The following is a 15,159-nucleotide window of genomic DNA, read 5'->3' on the forward strand; positions in this document are numbered from 1 at the left end:
CCAAACCCATTGTAAAATACTCAACTTACTCATCAGTTTAGGATTGAGCTATATAAACACAACCAAAATGTTAATAAATATATACATGCTATAGAAGTGTATGCTTATCATTTATTATATGATCTACCCTCCATATTTGTGGCATATCGCTGTCACTGTCCTGCATAGTAGTGAAGAGTGGGAAGATTTGAATGAGTATGGGGGCGCAGCTGGATTTTGAAGTGCCTGAAATGCCTACTGTCTGTGTTTAGAAAAATAATTCATTGCTTCTTGTATGGCTTTTACTAATGTAGTTTGTCAATGTTAAACAACTTGAAATAACATATTGTTATTACTGAATGTAATGGTGCGTCATTTTACATCGGAAATAAAAAAGCCCAAATTGGTGCTACATACATGTATTCTGATGATATGCATGGCACGATGTAGTAATGGAATATCATTGACAAAATGTTGCCCTTCAAAAATATTGTGACTTAAATAGTTAAATAGAAAGTAACAAAATATATATTGGCTAAAGTGTTCCCTGATGTACATTATAAGGATATTGCAAGTAACCCAAATCACTAACTAACGAGTTCCATGACCATATTTACAAGGTAATGGCACTCCCAGGTGACATGCAGTATCTATATCATGTACGGCAGGGGTGGAGTATTCCTTATAACACATAGTGACATCATCACCTTTCTCATAAACCACTCAAATCCTTGATGCTAAACTCTGTCATATGAAAGAGAGGTCATGTTTGTACACATATAACATAAAAATAGAATCTGTAGTGCAAAATTAAAAATCAAAAAGCTGTTAGATATTTGTTGCAAAACAATTTTAGAATACGTTCAATACAGTTGTTTTTTAAAAAAAGGTGCAGAAGCTCAGAACATGAAGAAACATGCCAACAGATTCTAGATTTTCTATAGTTACATAAGGAGTGTAAGAAAAAATTTTGCAATAAATATCACCTTCTGTTTGTCAATGGGAAGTGAAAAAAAACAAAGCAGAAGAAAGAAAATCTATGTTCAGTTTTTTCTTCTTGTTTAAACTGGTTTAATTGTGCTCTATAATCTGATATGCCTTTGAACTCTGGTGCTTGCTCAGGCAGCAGGTATTGTGACATCAGAACTCAACTGTAATAAGTTATTACATTTGAGCGACTAATTCATTTCTTTATAACAGGCGAATGGGTGTGTCACAAGTCACAGAATATTAGAGAAATTAGAAAGGTTTTTTTTAAATAGAGGAATAACAGAATCCCAATAAAATATATATATATAAATCATGTGATCACGGCTCCCCGGAGCCGAAACGCGTAATGGCCGATGGAATTTTGGGAACAATAAAATCGATGCTGTGCACTCAATTGTGGTCCGTGCTCCATTTTTTCAGGAACTACAAAGCCGTGTGGCAGTGGAGTCATCAAGATATGTATATATATATATATATATTCACTGAAAAAACCATAGGTTTCACACCAGTTATAGTTAGGAATTAGCATTTAAAAAACCTATTAAATTTACTTAAAAAACCATAGGTTTTACACCAGTTATAGTTACATGTGACCTGAAAATAACACTTTCTATTGGTGCAGAACAGTTTTGGTTTCCAAATGAGTATAGACTGGGTCTTGTGACCAGCCTGGGTCTTGAGACCTGAAAATAACACTTTCTATTGGTGCAGAACAGTTTTGGTTTCCAAATGAGTAAAGCCTGGGTCTTGTGACCTGAAAATAACACTTCTGATTGGTTCAGCACAGTTTTTTTTCCAAATGATAAAAAACCCCACCTTTCTTCCTTACTCTGACTTTGTCCTTTGACTGAGAAAGACCTGTTTCATCTACAGAGACAATTCTTTTGAACTTTGGCTACTGTAGCAGCAACAGCTGGAGCATCTGCACCACCACCACCACCACCACCACCACCAAGAGGACCACCACAACAATACATTGGTGGTGAAGAAGAGGAGGAGGAGGAAGAAGAAGAGGAGGAGGGGGGAAGTTGGCTGCCTGAAGAAAATACCCCATACAAGCCAAAAGGACACATTGTATGGGAGTTTTTTTCTCTTCCAGAGGGCAAGAAAAAAGTTAATGCGGCCAAGGTAACATGTCAAATCTGTGGTGCAGAACTCTCAAGGGGCAATCCAGATAAAAAATATTCATTTGGTAATAATACAATGATTCGGCATATGACCCGGAAGCATCCTAATAACTATTCTCGTGCAGAGATCAGGGAACTGGCCAGTCACCTCCCCCAGTGTTCAAGGACCAGCTCCAAAAGAAAGCAACCCAGTCAATCGGGACCAGAAACAACGGAGACGATGCCTTGCATTCAGCAACAATTTGGTACTTTTAAAATCACTTGTACTGAATGTGGCAAGCTCATCGCCTATGGTGAAAAGAGCGTAAAGCTGATCGTCCTTGCTGGTGAGAATCACATTTGCCCCCCCCAAAAAGTAATTTTTTCAGTTTTTTGAGTTTTGCTCCAGTTGAGCCATTTTCGATTCCCTTTCTCTTTGTTTCTTCCCATAAAATATAAAACTGTTTTGAAAAGCCAAAAAAAGTACAAAATGTTCAAAAAACATAAAAAAAATAAAACAACAAAAAGAATAAAAAAACTGTTCTTTTTAGAACTACCTTTCATTTATAAAATTAAACCTATATTTTTAAAGGATCTCTGTCAATTTTGTTTTCCTTAGGGTACGCGTACCGGGGCGCGCCCCCCCCCCAAAAAAAGAAAAAACAAATTTAATGAAGCAATTAGCATGAGGGAAGGACACAAAGAGAGTTATGTTAAGAGAAAAAGAGCTACAAGATGACCACAGAGGGATTGTTTATTACATAGTAAAAAATAGAGAAGGTGTAATTGGATGAAAGTGAGAAAAGTAAAATGACTAAAGGAGCGAAAGAAAGGAAGAGAGAGGAAGAACACTAAAGTAGAGATAGTGTGAGACTGTGATTGGCTGTTAAAAGAAAAAGAAAGGACAGTAAAAAATGGAGAATGAAGGGTAGTGGCGGAACCACGATAAATGAAGAACGATGTGGGAAAGTAAGAAAAGACCAGGTAGTATAAGTAAAGAGGGGTGAAAGAGGGAGAAAAATTGAATTAGGATAACACATGGGGAGTGACAAAGAGAGAGGACAAAGAGAGTAAAGGAAACAGTACCTGAATGGGCTTGAGTAAAACAGCAAAAAAAGATAAGTAATGCAGTGTGTGTGACTTATAGGGAGTCAGTGGGTGTAGGTCGGGATGTGGGTGTGTAAGGTGTGTCTGTGGGTGTGGTTGTGTGGAGTGTTTTGGTGTGGGTGGAGGTGAGGGTGTGTGAAATATGTGTGAGAAGTGTATGAGTGTGGGGTGTATATGTGTTCGATGTATGTGTGTGTATGGAATGTGTGTGTGTGTTTGAGGAGTGTGTGTGGGAGGATTTTTTGTGTGTATGAGGTGTGTGTGAGGTGTGTGTGTGGGGTGTATGTTACAGGTGTGTGTATGTGTTGGGAGGGGGATGAGGTGTATGTGTAGGAGTAAGGTAAATAATTAAGAAAAAGAGAATGAGTGAAGAAGCAAAGGAAGGGAACAGAGGGTAAGTGAAGTAAAGAATAGGGATTGAAAGAAGTTGAATATGAGAGGGGAAATAGGGAAAGGGGAGTAAACATGTAGAATAAGAATAAGTGAGGGAAGCAGAGTAAAGACACAGGAGTGAGGTAGATTGAGAAAATGTTAGTGACCTTAAAGCAAAGGGTGATGACAAACTACATTTTTTAGTCATACTTACCATATAATAAATGTAACTTTAATTAATTTTTTTACTACACTTTGTATCTGTGAAAGAGAGAAGACAAAATAAGTTATAATTAGTAAAATATGTATTTTAAATTAAAAGATACAAATGAAGAGGTTAAAAATCATAACGCTCTATTAAGAAATAAAGTTAGAGTGAAGGACACAGAAAGGGAAATAAACTAAGGTAGAAGGACAAAAAGAGAGAAAAAGAAATAGGAGAGCAAATTACAAAGAGTAAGGCATATAGATTCACTGACAAAAAGAGAGAGAAGAACAGAGAAATGAACTGAAGGTAAGAAAGATACTAAAACAATGTGAGTTAGCAAAACTAAATCAGGAAACAGAAGTAAGTAAAAAACATAATGACTGAGACAGAAAACAGTCTAATTAAGGATGCATTTAGAAGAATGAGGAATAGAAGATAACTGAGAGTAAGTGAAGAACAGCCATAGAGTGAAAGGATGAAGGGAGACAGGATAATATACAACGATTGAGGGAAATGGACTGAGGAATTTATAAGGTAGACACACTAAGAGAAAAACTGAGTGAGGTGGAGTACAATGAGTGAGAAAAGGAAATGAGTAAGTGAGCAAAAAGAAGGAAAGAGAGGAGAAGACGACTAAAACAGTGGTACTGAGAGAAAATAATTTGGTGATGAAAGTAAAGATAAGGACATTGAAAGAAAGGAAATGAGGGATAGTAATGGAACCAGAGTAAAAGAAATGGGATGAAGAACGATGAGAGAGGAGCAGTGAAGTTGTTGTAAAAGAAGTGATAGAAGGTAGATAAACACAAGAGAACATAACACCAGTAGAGTGAGGCACTGAGGACATAGAAGCAGTGAACCAAAAATAGAGAGAAGAGGTCAAAAGTAAGGAGCAAACAAAGATAAGCGAGGGAGAGTGGGTGATTTATAGCGATAGAGTGCAATAATACTGCTGAGTGAGTAAACAGGAATTACTAAAAGAGCAAAGGAGGAAAATACGGAAAAGAGAAGTAAAGCTGAGAGACTGAAAGCTGAAAAGTTATGCAAGGGAGAGACGGGATGCACACATTTGAAATGAGAATGAGGGTTTGTCAAAGAAGTGGAGTAAGGGAACGGGGGTTACAGAGAGTGAGAGAAAGACATTATAAGTTAGTAAAAAGAGCTGAAAGAGGATGGAAAAAGGAAAGTAAGTGTCAGAGAATGGGAATACAATTTAATTTACACAATCCAAAGTATAAAATAACTTGTACAACATGTTACATAGTTTATTTTTGCTGTTCTCAGAATATATTGAATTTCACTTAAAACAGTGAGTTCAAATTACTCATCATATGACGGCGGGAAAAAAAACACAATCTAAAAGATTGTGTTTAAAAAAAAAACTTAAATACTGACAAATGACAAATGTACGCTAATCTTAGATTGACTTACTTTTCCTTGAGGCCAAATACTGTATCATGGTGGTCCTTTTCTCGTTGGAAAGTACTTTGCTGTTCACTTAAAAATCCATTTAATCGACTTTCTATAAGAAAAGCTCCAAGAACATCTGAAATATTTTCAATATTTTCATATACTCCTTTTTTTCAGTCATGACTCTTTACTCATTCCTGCGCCTTTCCATTTGGCCAAATAGTGTCAGATGTATGAGTATATGTTCAAATTAATTCTAAGGCACTCTGAAATGACCTTTTTCCCGACGTTCTGAAAGAAAGGCTCTACAACACTTTCACAATATTTAAGTATTTGTAAAACTATCTCTGACTCACTCATGTTCATCATTTTGTATAATACTAATATCACTTACTATGAGATCCACTTACAGTACCTATATGACAAGTCAATTTTTTACATTGCCTGGATCACTTTTACTCAGAATATATTTTTAAACAGCAAAATAACCTTTATTAACTGCTCCCGTCTTCATTGGCCAATTACTTTTACCTACATTTTGGCTGTAAAAACACTAGGTATGAATTTATAAAGCCAAAAGGCAAACATTGTTTGAAAGTCAAATGAGTGTCGTTACATTGGGTCCAACCTTTAGAAGTTTTTGAATAGCATGTGTAATGCCCTGATGTTGTAGAAGGACCATCATGAAAAATAATAGCTACAGTTGCAAAGGTTCTTCCTGATATCGATAACTGAGAAGCCACGAAATTTTTAATAGAAGTTGTCAATTCAGTTCCATCAGGTCTACATCGTTGGAACATTAAAATGACATAGTGACCATAATTTTGTAGAAATAATGTGGACAGCATTGTAGACTTACATTGGGTACACATCATATTGTGATCCGCTGCTTTAACTAGATTATTAAAAGGCACTGATTTGCAGTCAAGTAAAGTCAAATATATAAATCTTTCAGAGTCTATTCTAGTAGTACTTGATGAAGCACAATTATCACAGTCATGTTGCCATTGATAAGAAAGGTTAAAAAGATTTTTTATATCTACTCCTTCATCTTCCAATACATCAAACATATACATTAAAAATTCCTGACAATCCTGCTGAATTATCTGTGAAAATTGATTTTGACCTGAACATATGTCTACAAGATTTCTAATTTCTGAAACACTTTCTATTTTTCCTCTATCACTACTACATTTCTCTAACACAGAATGCAATAAACAGCACAATGTTTGTTCCCGATTTTCGACAATCTGTTTTTGTAAATTTTGAAGAAAAAAAACAACATTAACTACTACATTAGCATAGCAGTTGACACCAGAACTGTTTTCAAACTGAAATCCAACAACATCCTCAACAGAATCCTTTTTCCTTCTGCTTACAATTACAGTTTCATCTACTTTTTGTCTTTTTGCTACTACCTCACTGCAATTACTCTCATTTCTTCTTTTTCGCCCTACCACACGTTTTTCAATCAGAGGATATTGAGGCAAATGTGGAGCATACTCTCTTCTTAACCTATTGTATTCTTTAACACAATCTAGATCAGCACAAATCTTTGTTTCATCACACTCAATCAAGTACAATCCTGATAAAGTTCTGACTCGTGATAATGCCACATATGCCATACCCTCTTTAAACACAGAACTTCCAATGTTCACCAAAGCACTATCTACACTTAAACCTTGAGATTTATGAATTGTCACTGCATATGCCAAACAAATAGGAAACTGTTTTCGGCGAACATATAAGTCTTTCACTAGCAAAAATCTAGCTGAAGAACGACAAATTTGTTCTATTTCATCAATGCCATCAAATTTAATTTTTATAATTTCAATTCCATCTCTATTTTTGTAATTCACAAAACCAACAACATGACCCATTGCTCCATTTACCAGACCTCTTTCAACATTTAAATTCCTTCTCAAAATGACACGACAATTCAAACACACATTCAGAGTCTTTTCAAAACCAGCAGTTTTAGATATACTCTTCTCTAATGAATCCAATTTTTATTTCAAATTTTCAGACAAAACAATTGTTGCTCCCATATGCTCTATTTTATCTGTAGCTTCCAGTTTCACTATCTCTTCATTTTCTAAATTTAACATTTTGTTGTTAAACATGGAACATTCTTTCAGAGTTAGCATCAAACATATGGCAGATTTCCTCTCGTTAATTTTCTTAAAAATATTCTCTGGAAGAATGTTTTCATTTGGGTACAAATTTGAAATTAACCGTCAATGTAAAGCTTCTTTCCCTTGCTGACTTATTTTTCCTACTCTTACATCTTGTAAAATATTTTTATAATCTTCATCCTTTGCCTGACGCATAGTTTGAAGCAGTTCTGCATATTTGAAGTTTAACCATATATTAACGTTTCCAATGCTTCCTAGGCACTTCCTGGTGTCTTCATGCATGAGCATTTTGAACACAGGTTGTCCTTTCACTGGAGTCAACTGCAGAAGATCTCCAAAAACAGTAATATGTTTTCCTCCAAATAAAACATCATAGTCTGTTCTAAGGATGTCTTGCATTCTCAAATGCACAAAAGCAAGCATTATATTTGACACCATGCTTACTACATCAATGATAAGAAGTTTCATTTTCTTCAGGACTCTCGAAACTTCGGAACACGCATCTCCAGATAGCTTGTGATATTGCAATTTGTTATCATGCTTCACTGGCAGCATCAGTAAATGATGTAAAGTAATCCCTTTAATATTATGTGCTGCCAGCCCAGTTGGAGCGGTAACAACACAAGACAGCGGTGATTCAGTCCTTTTCTGCAAATAAGATGCAATTGCTTTAATCAGAAAACTTTTTCCAGTTCCCGCTTCTCCACTCACGTACAGTCGGACAGGCTTAAATGATGTACATGAGCACTCTTTCTTCTCATGACTCAATCCATGTTCAACCTGTTCTGTGACTTTGTCATATATCAGTTTCTGCTCAAGGTTTAATTGTTTCACCGAATCTTCTAAATTAATTACATCCTCTTGAGCTTGCTCTATAGCTCTTTCCACCTCATCCATGGCAGTGGCAGCTTCATTTTGGATAATTGGTCCTCCTAGTGGATCCTGACTCAATGAAGCAGATCTCTGACTGCCTTGAGAACTGTCTCTCGCAATCTCTGCAGCAATTTTTGCTTCTTGCTCTATTTCTTCATTCAACATTTGCAGATAATTTGGAAAAACAGGACATTCTATGGTATCCTTCGTAGCATTAAAAGAGTCTTCATAACAGAGAAAATCTCCAAGTAGTTCCTCTTCTTCTCGCCATGGTTTAAAGAGTTGCAAAAGAGCCAAATAATAAAATTCTCTTTTATCTGGATTTTCACAACTCAATTTTCGATGATTAATCAAATGACCTTTTTTCAGTTTCACTAGACATCCTTCACATCCAATGACTCCATATATTCCATTATTGATATCTTCTCTGATGTTCCTCTTATAAATATATATTTGCAGAACTTCATAGAGACAAGCATTCTCAAGGTGAGGACTTCTATTTGGATAGTATGTATCCAACATGTTTGTCTTCAAAATATCTGTACTTTCTGTTTCTTTCTCCGCCAAATACTCTATCTCTTGTACAGATTTCAAAACTCAATTTCATGTTGCAGCAAGACCTAGACTCACCCAAATGATGGTTCTAGATTTCGCATAGAGACTTGCTGACGACAATCGATCAGAACATTCATATGCTCCAATTTCTCGATGCGACAACATCTTCAGACTGTAACTATATAATTTCTTACTTAGGCTCTTTTCATGTGAAATGTCCTCCCACATTTCCTTCAGTTCTGTCTTTTCTTTTTGTGTGATGTAAGACGTCACATATCGAGCCACAGCAATAGAGTTGTCAGCAACGAATTGAATATCCATGTTAGCATTGCACTTGGACAAAATCACTGGGTTGTAGTAGTTGATGTACTTGGACTCTTCGTTTCTTTTTAAATTGTATGTATTTTTTGCTGATTTCCTCGTGACAGTATGTCGCAGAGAAGACATCAAATTATTTACTCTTCCTTTAGAAATCACTGGTCGTGGAAAGCCGAAACGACATTTTGTGTAGAATTTGTCCTTGTTTCTGAATTTTCGACGACAGTACTTTCCACAACGATGGGATTGAAAGCGTAAAACTTGTTGCCTTAAACTGTTTTCTTCGGTAGTTTTTGGAACAGCACATGTTGAATACTCTTCAATGAAGCTCATCACTGTCTCATCCGAATCTGTTCCAAATTTGGGTGCATCGTTAATCCATAACAACATATGTATGTGGGGAGCACCTCTCGCTTGATACTCCTTTCTCCAAAAGAAATCCAAAACCTCTCCAAGGGGAGGATTTTTTTTGTTGGTAATAAAAGACATCATAGCTTCAAATCTATGATTGAAATATCTGCATACATTCACTGGATCCAAAGAACACAGTTCTCCAGGTGTTTTGAATTCTATATTTTGTATATTTGCATTTGCCTCTCGTAGAAATTGAAGTAAGTCCTCCCATGCATACTCGGCACAGCTAAGAGTGAGGAACCATGTAGAAGTTCCTAAGTTTCTTAGCATACATTTCAATTCCCCATGACGACGGTACCAATACTCGTTTGTACCACGCTGACATGCCATGAGATTGATTAGATGAGATTCTAAAATATTATCTTGCAGATTCACTTTCTCCATAAAGTCCCTCGCCGAAACATTTTGCAGATGTGCTCCACTTTTCAGTATATGGTTTACTGCATAAGAAAGCCCAGACAAGTCACTTTCATACAGTAGATGAAACAAATAGGGAATGCATTGACGAAACCTTGGATCTTCAGCATATAATCTTACAGTTCGATATTCAGATGCAGGAATTTGAAGTGGTCGATCGTCATATCGTCCACCTCGACCTGTTGGAAATAGCTGTGGAAAACAACGAGCTTCCAAACTTTGTTCCCATACACTAATGGGACTTCCTTTTGCTGCTTTCATTTGAAACAATTCAATTGCATTCCCCATTACTTCTTTGGAATGCAAAGGATGAACAGTATAATGTTCATATATTTCTTCACTTCTAGACACATCAACTTTTTCAATTTGGCCGCCTGAACAATCACTGTCTTCATCTGCAGCTGTTTCCTCTGCTGCAACACATACATCTTTGTAATACTCATTGTTTTTGACTAAATACAACGTTGCCTTTTTGACTTTCCTAACATCCACTAAATCTTGCCAGATTGTTTTACTCTTTGTCGGAACCCCATTAACTAGAATAACTAAAGGTTCCTCTTCTACTTTTTCTATACCAATTGTATCAATATTTTTCTTGAAATCTAGAGGCAAATAAACAACTCTTCCCTTTAATCCTCTCTGCAAATCTGTAGGAGGCAATTTCCCTATCTTAGGCTCCATGCGAACAATTGCCTGAAAAGGATGGACACATTGAATCAAAATAGACTCATATGCATTTCAATCCATCAATTCACGGGGAATGTCTACCAACTCCAGATTATTATGAACAGCTCTAGCAGGCATTCTGTTTTGATTTAATTTATCATAACAATATTTACAAATACGCTGATCAGAACTCAAATCAAAACAATTCTCCACCCACAAATAAGTTGCAAAATCTTTCCACTCATAATTATTCATCTTTTCACTTTTTACATATAAATCAACTAATCTAGTTTGATGCTTATAATGACTTCGTCGACAACACACACAAGTACAATTCGGCCTTTCACTTGATTTCACCTTAAACCTGGTAATTTCCTGCTCAAACTTTTCTGTATTTGAAATCTGTACATTGTCTTCCACATTACCTTGAATTGCTGTGTCAATTTCTACACTGTCCTCTTTTTCATAAAAATAACAAATCTCAATTTCTTCACAAATCTTCTTCACATCTAATTCAGTTCCATGCAAAAGAGCACTGTTTAATTGTTTAAGCTTAAGTGCTGGACTTTTTGCATAATACAACATTTTCACTAAATTCCTCATTTTGGTATGATGCACTGCTAACATCCTAAAATGATGAAAAACACTCTGACAGACTTTTCTAGAAAGACAAGCCAGTGAATGCCCTTGCAAACCTGTGTTTTCTCTCACTCTGCAAGGATCTAAGTCTTGCAACAACTTCACTTTCTGCTTTAGACTTTTCTTACTATATGTACGTAAGAAATTACAAAACAAATCAATTGATTCCTGTTGCACACTACAAATACGACTACACTTCCAAGTGTACACTGGACCCTTAGTACGTCTCCCTAAAACTTCATCAGTTAACACCTCTTCTAGTTCTCTAGGCACAAGTTTCTCTTATCAATCGGACAACCGTCTTTCACTTCATACGCTCGACCACTGGTTTCAACTGCATGCACTAAATCATTATCCTGGAAGTAACTCTCCTCATTAAAAAATGGCTCACAACTTGAACTGTGCATCCATTCTCCTGAAAAAACTTTACAAAAATTAGTCCGATTAATTACACTTTTCCATCTACTGTTTGATTTGAAAACATCAATTGTCTTGTTAAGTGTCCTAATTCTATTGACTTATTAAAATAAATAATTTTTTCTTAACTTCAAAAGCCTGATCAACAATCTTCTCTACACTTTTCTTTTTCTTATAAAAGCAGCTCTCTGTTTACCTTTCCTAATGTTTTTTAACAAATTTAAAACCACCCTATTGCGAAACATTCGTTTACAAATGTCTCTAAACTGATTCTGCCCTCTATTCATATACATATTATTCTCTCCTGCTCCAGTTGCAGAATTCTTTGAGGTTCTCTCCTTCCTGTTCAAATTTACTCTCTCATTCTCTTTTTCTACATGCTGTCCATCATTTTTTTGCGATGTACATATGTTACGTATGAAATACTTAGTTCTCTTACCAGGAGCTTTGTTCCTGTTTTTTGAAGTATTTGTTGTGGAAGAGTGCTGTAATTCCGTTGCTCTTTTTGTTTTTTTGCGGTTATCTTCTTTTCTTCGCCTTTCCCTTGAAGGCATTTTGTCTTACTCTTGAAATCTTGATTTCAATCTGTGTTAAAGAAAAAAATAGCACATTATAGCTCACTATTACCAAACAACAAAGCAATGACAAAAACCAAACAGTCTATTCAGGGTTACAGATCAAGTAAGGATTCTCCAGGGGTGCAGAAGAGGTGAGGCCTGTATTGAAGAGTGTAGTGGGACACAGCTCTGTCCACAGGTACAAAGTAGGTGAGACCTGTGTCTAAGAGTCCAGTAGGGGATAGACTTCATGAAGTCTAGTCCACTGCACTCTTATACAAAGGCTTCACCACCTATGCTTCCCAGGAAAGGCCTCTCTCCCACTACAGTCTTGAACATAGATCTCACCTCCTCTGTCCCCCTGGACATGCCTCACCTCATCTCCACAATCTACTTCCTAATCTCAGGTAAAACAGGTGAAAAGATCAATTTTTTTATGTAATCATGCACACACAATTTCTTCTTTCTCAAAACTGTAAAACACATTACTTTGCCCTATAAATGTTTCAGTAGTGTAATGAAAAGCTTATACATATCACCTTATCTCTGTTTTTCAAATTTCATTCTAAAAAAAGATTATGAGGCCTAAGCAGGACTGCTCATGTGATGAAGCCTGTCCAGGTGAGCACAAAACGTGAGGCTTCTGTCCAAGAATGCAGTGGACAGGACTAAACTGGAGTAGTGTGCAAGAAAAAGATGAGCCTCATTTATAAAGCCATGCGTCAGTTTTGTGCTACTGATGCGTCACTTTTTGTGACGCATTGGTGGCATAAAACATGTGCCTTGTTGCACCATATTTAAAAAGTGATGCATGTAGGTAGGTGCGTCATTTTTTAAACCTCTGCACCACATTATACCTCTGTCAAGTGTAATGTACACAGAGGGGTCATTTCTCTGCAAAAAGCCTCGTAATAATGACACAGTGAAATCTATGAGATTTCACTGCGTCACTTTTAGGACACTGTTACATCAAAATCTTGCACCTGCCTCACAGCAGGGATAAGACTGAGGCAAACACTTTCACATGGAGCTTTCCCCATGTGATAGGATTCTGACACCTAAGCAGGAGTGCAGATGAGATGAACACTGTCCAGAGGAGCACAAAAGGTGCGGCTTGCGTCCAAGAGTGCAGTGGACAGGACTAAACTGGAGTAGTGTGCAAAAAAAAAAAACTCATTTATGAGGCCCTGCGTCAGTTTTGCACTGCTGATGCGTCACTTTTTGTGACGCATCGGCGGCTTAAAACATGTACCTTTTTGCGCCATATTTAAAAAGTGACGCATGTAGGTAGATGCGTCACTTTTCAAACCTCTGCGCCACATTATGCTCAAAAATGTAAAAGCCATTCATTTTCCCCAAAATCGTTTTTGACATCACATTTAGGAAACACAGCATAGGTCCTATGTACAAGCATCTGCCTCACAGCAGGGATAAGACTGAGGCAAACGCTTTCACATGGAGCTTTCCCCATGTGATAGGATTCTGACACCTAAGCAGGAGTGCAGATGAGATGAAGACTGTCCAGGGGAGCACAAAAGGTGAGGCTTGTGTCCAAGAGTGCAGTAAACAGGACTAAACTGGAGTAGTGTGCAAAAAAAAAAGAAACTCATTTATGAGGACCTGCGTCAGTTTTGCACTGCTGATGCATCACTTTTTGTGACGCATCGGCGGCATAAAACATGTACCTTTTTGCGCCATATTTAAAAAATGACGCATGTAGGTAGATGCGTCACTTTTTAAACCTCTGCGCCACATTATACTCAAAAATGTAAAAGCCATTAATTTTCCCCAAAATCGTTTTTGACATCACATTTAGGAAACACAGCACAGGTCCTATGTACAAGCATTCCATGTCATTACTGAAACCTCACTATTTTTCAAAATACAATTCCTCTATGCAAACAAACTCAATATGCTTCCTACACTGAGTTAACACAGGTAACATCATTGTAAAGAGTCAAATTGACGCCTGTGTCTAAGAGTGCAGTCAAGGATAGGCTTCATGAAGCCTAGTCCACTGCACTCTTAGACACAAGCCTCACCACCTACGCTCCCCAGGAAAGCCCAAATATGTACCTTTTTGCGCCATATTTAAAAAGTGACGCATGTAGGTAGATGCGTCACTTTTTAAACCTCTGCGCCACATTATACTCAAAAATGTAAAAGCCATTAATTTTCCCCAAAATCGTTTTTGACATCACATTTAGGAAACACAGCACAGGTCCTATGTACAAGCATCCATGTCATTACTGAAACCTCACTATTTTTCAAAATACAATTCCTCTAAGCAAACAAACTCAATATGCTTCCTACACTGAGTTAACACAGGTAACATCATTGTAAAGAGTCAAATTGACACCTGTGTCTAAGAATGCAGACGGGGATAGGCTTCATGAAGCCTAGTCCACTGCACTCTTAGACACAAGCCTCACCATCTACGCTCCCTAGGAAAGCCCAAATATGTACCTTTCTGCGCAATATTTAAAAAGTGACGCATTTAGGTAGATGCGTCACTTTTTAAACCTCTGCACCACATTATACTCAAAAATGTAAAAGCCATTCATTTTCCCCAAAATCGTTTTTGACATCACATTTAGGAAACACAGCACAGATCCTATGTACAAGCATCTGCCTCACAGCAGGGATAAGACTGAGGCAAACGCTTTCACATGGAGCTTCACAATTTTACAAAATACAATTCCTCTATGCAAACAAACTCAATATGCTTCCTACACTGAGTCAACACAGGTAACATCATTGTAAAGAGTCAAATTGACGCCTGTGTCTAAGAGTGCAGTCAAGGATAGGCTTCATGAAGCCTAGTCCACTGCACTCTTAGACACAAGCCTCACCACCTACGCTCCCCAGGAAAGCCCAAATATGTACCTTTTTGCACCATATTTAAAAAGTGACGCATGTAGGTAGATGCGTCACTTTTTAAACCTCTGCGCCACATTATACTCAAAAATGTAAAAGCCATTCATTTTCCCCAAAAT

The sequence above is a fragment of the Lissotriton helveticus genome, chromosome 11 (genome assembly GCF_964261635.1).
Source record: "Lissotriton helveticus chromosome 11, aLisHel1.1, whole genome shotgun sequence".
Taxonomy (NCBI): Eukaryota; Metazoa; Chordata; class Amphibia; order Caudata; family Salamandridae; genus Lissotriton; species Lissotriton helveticus.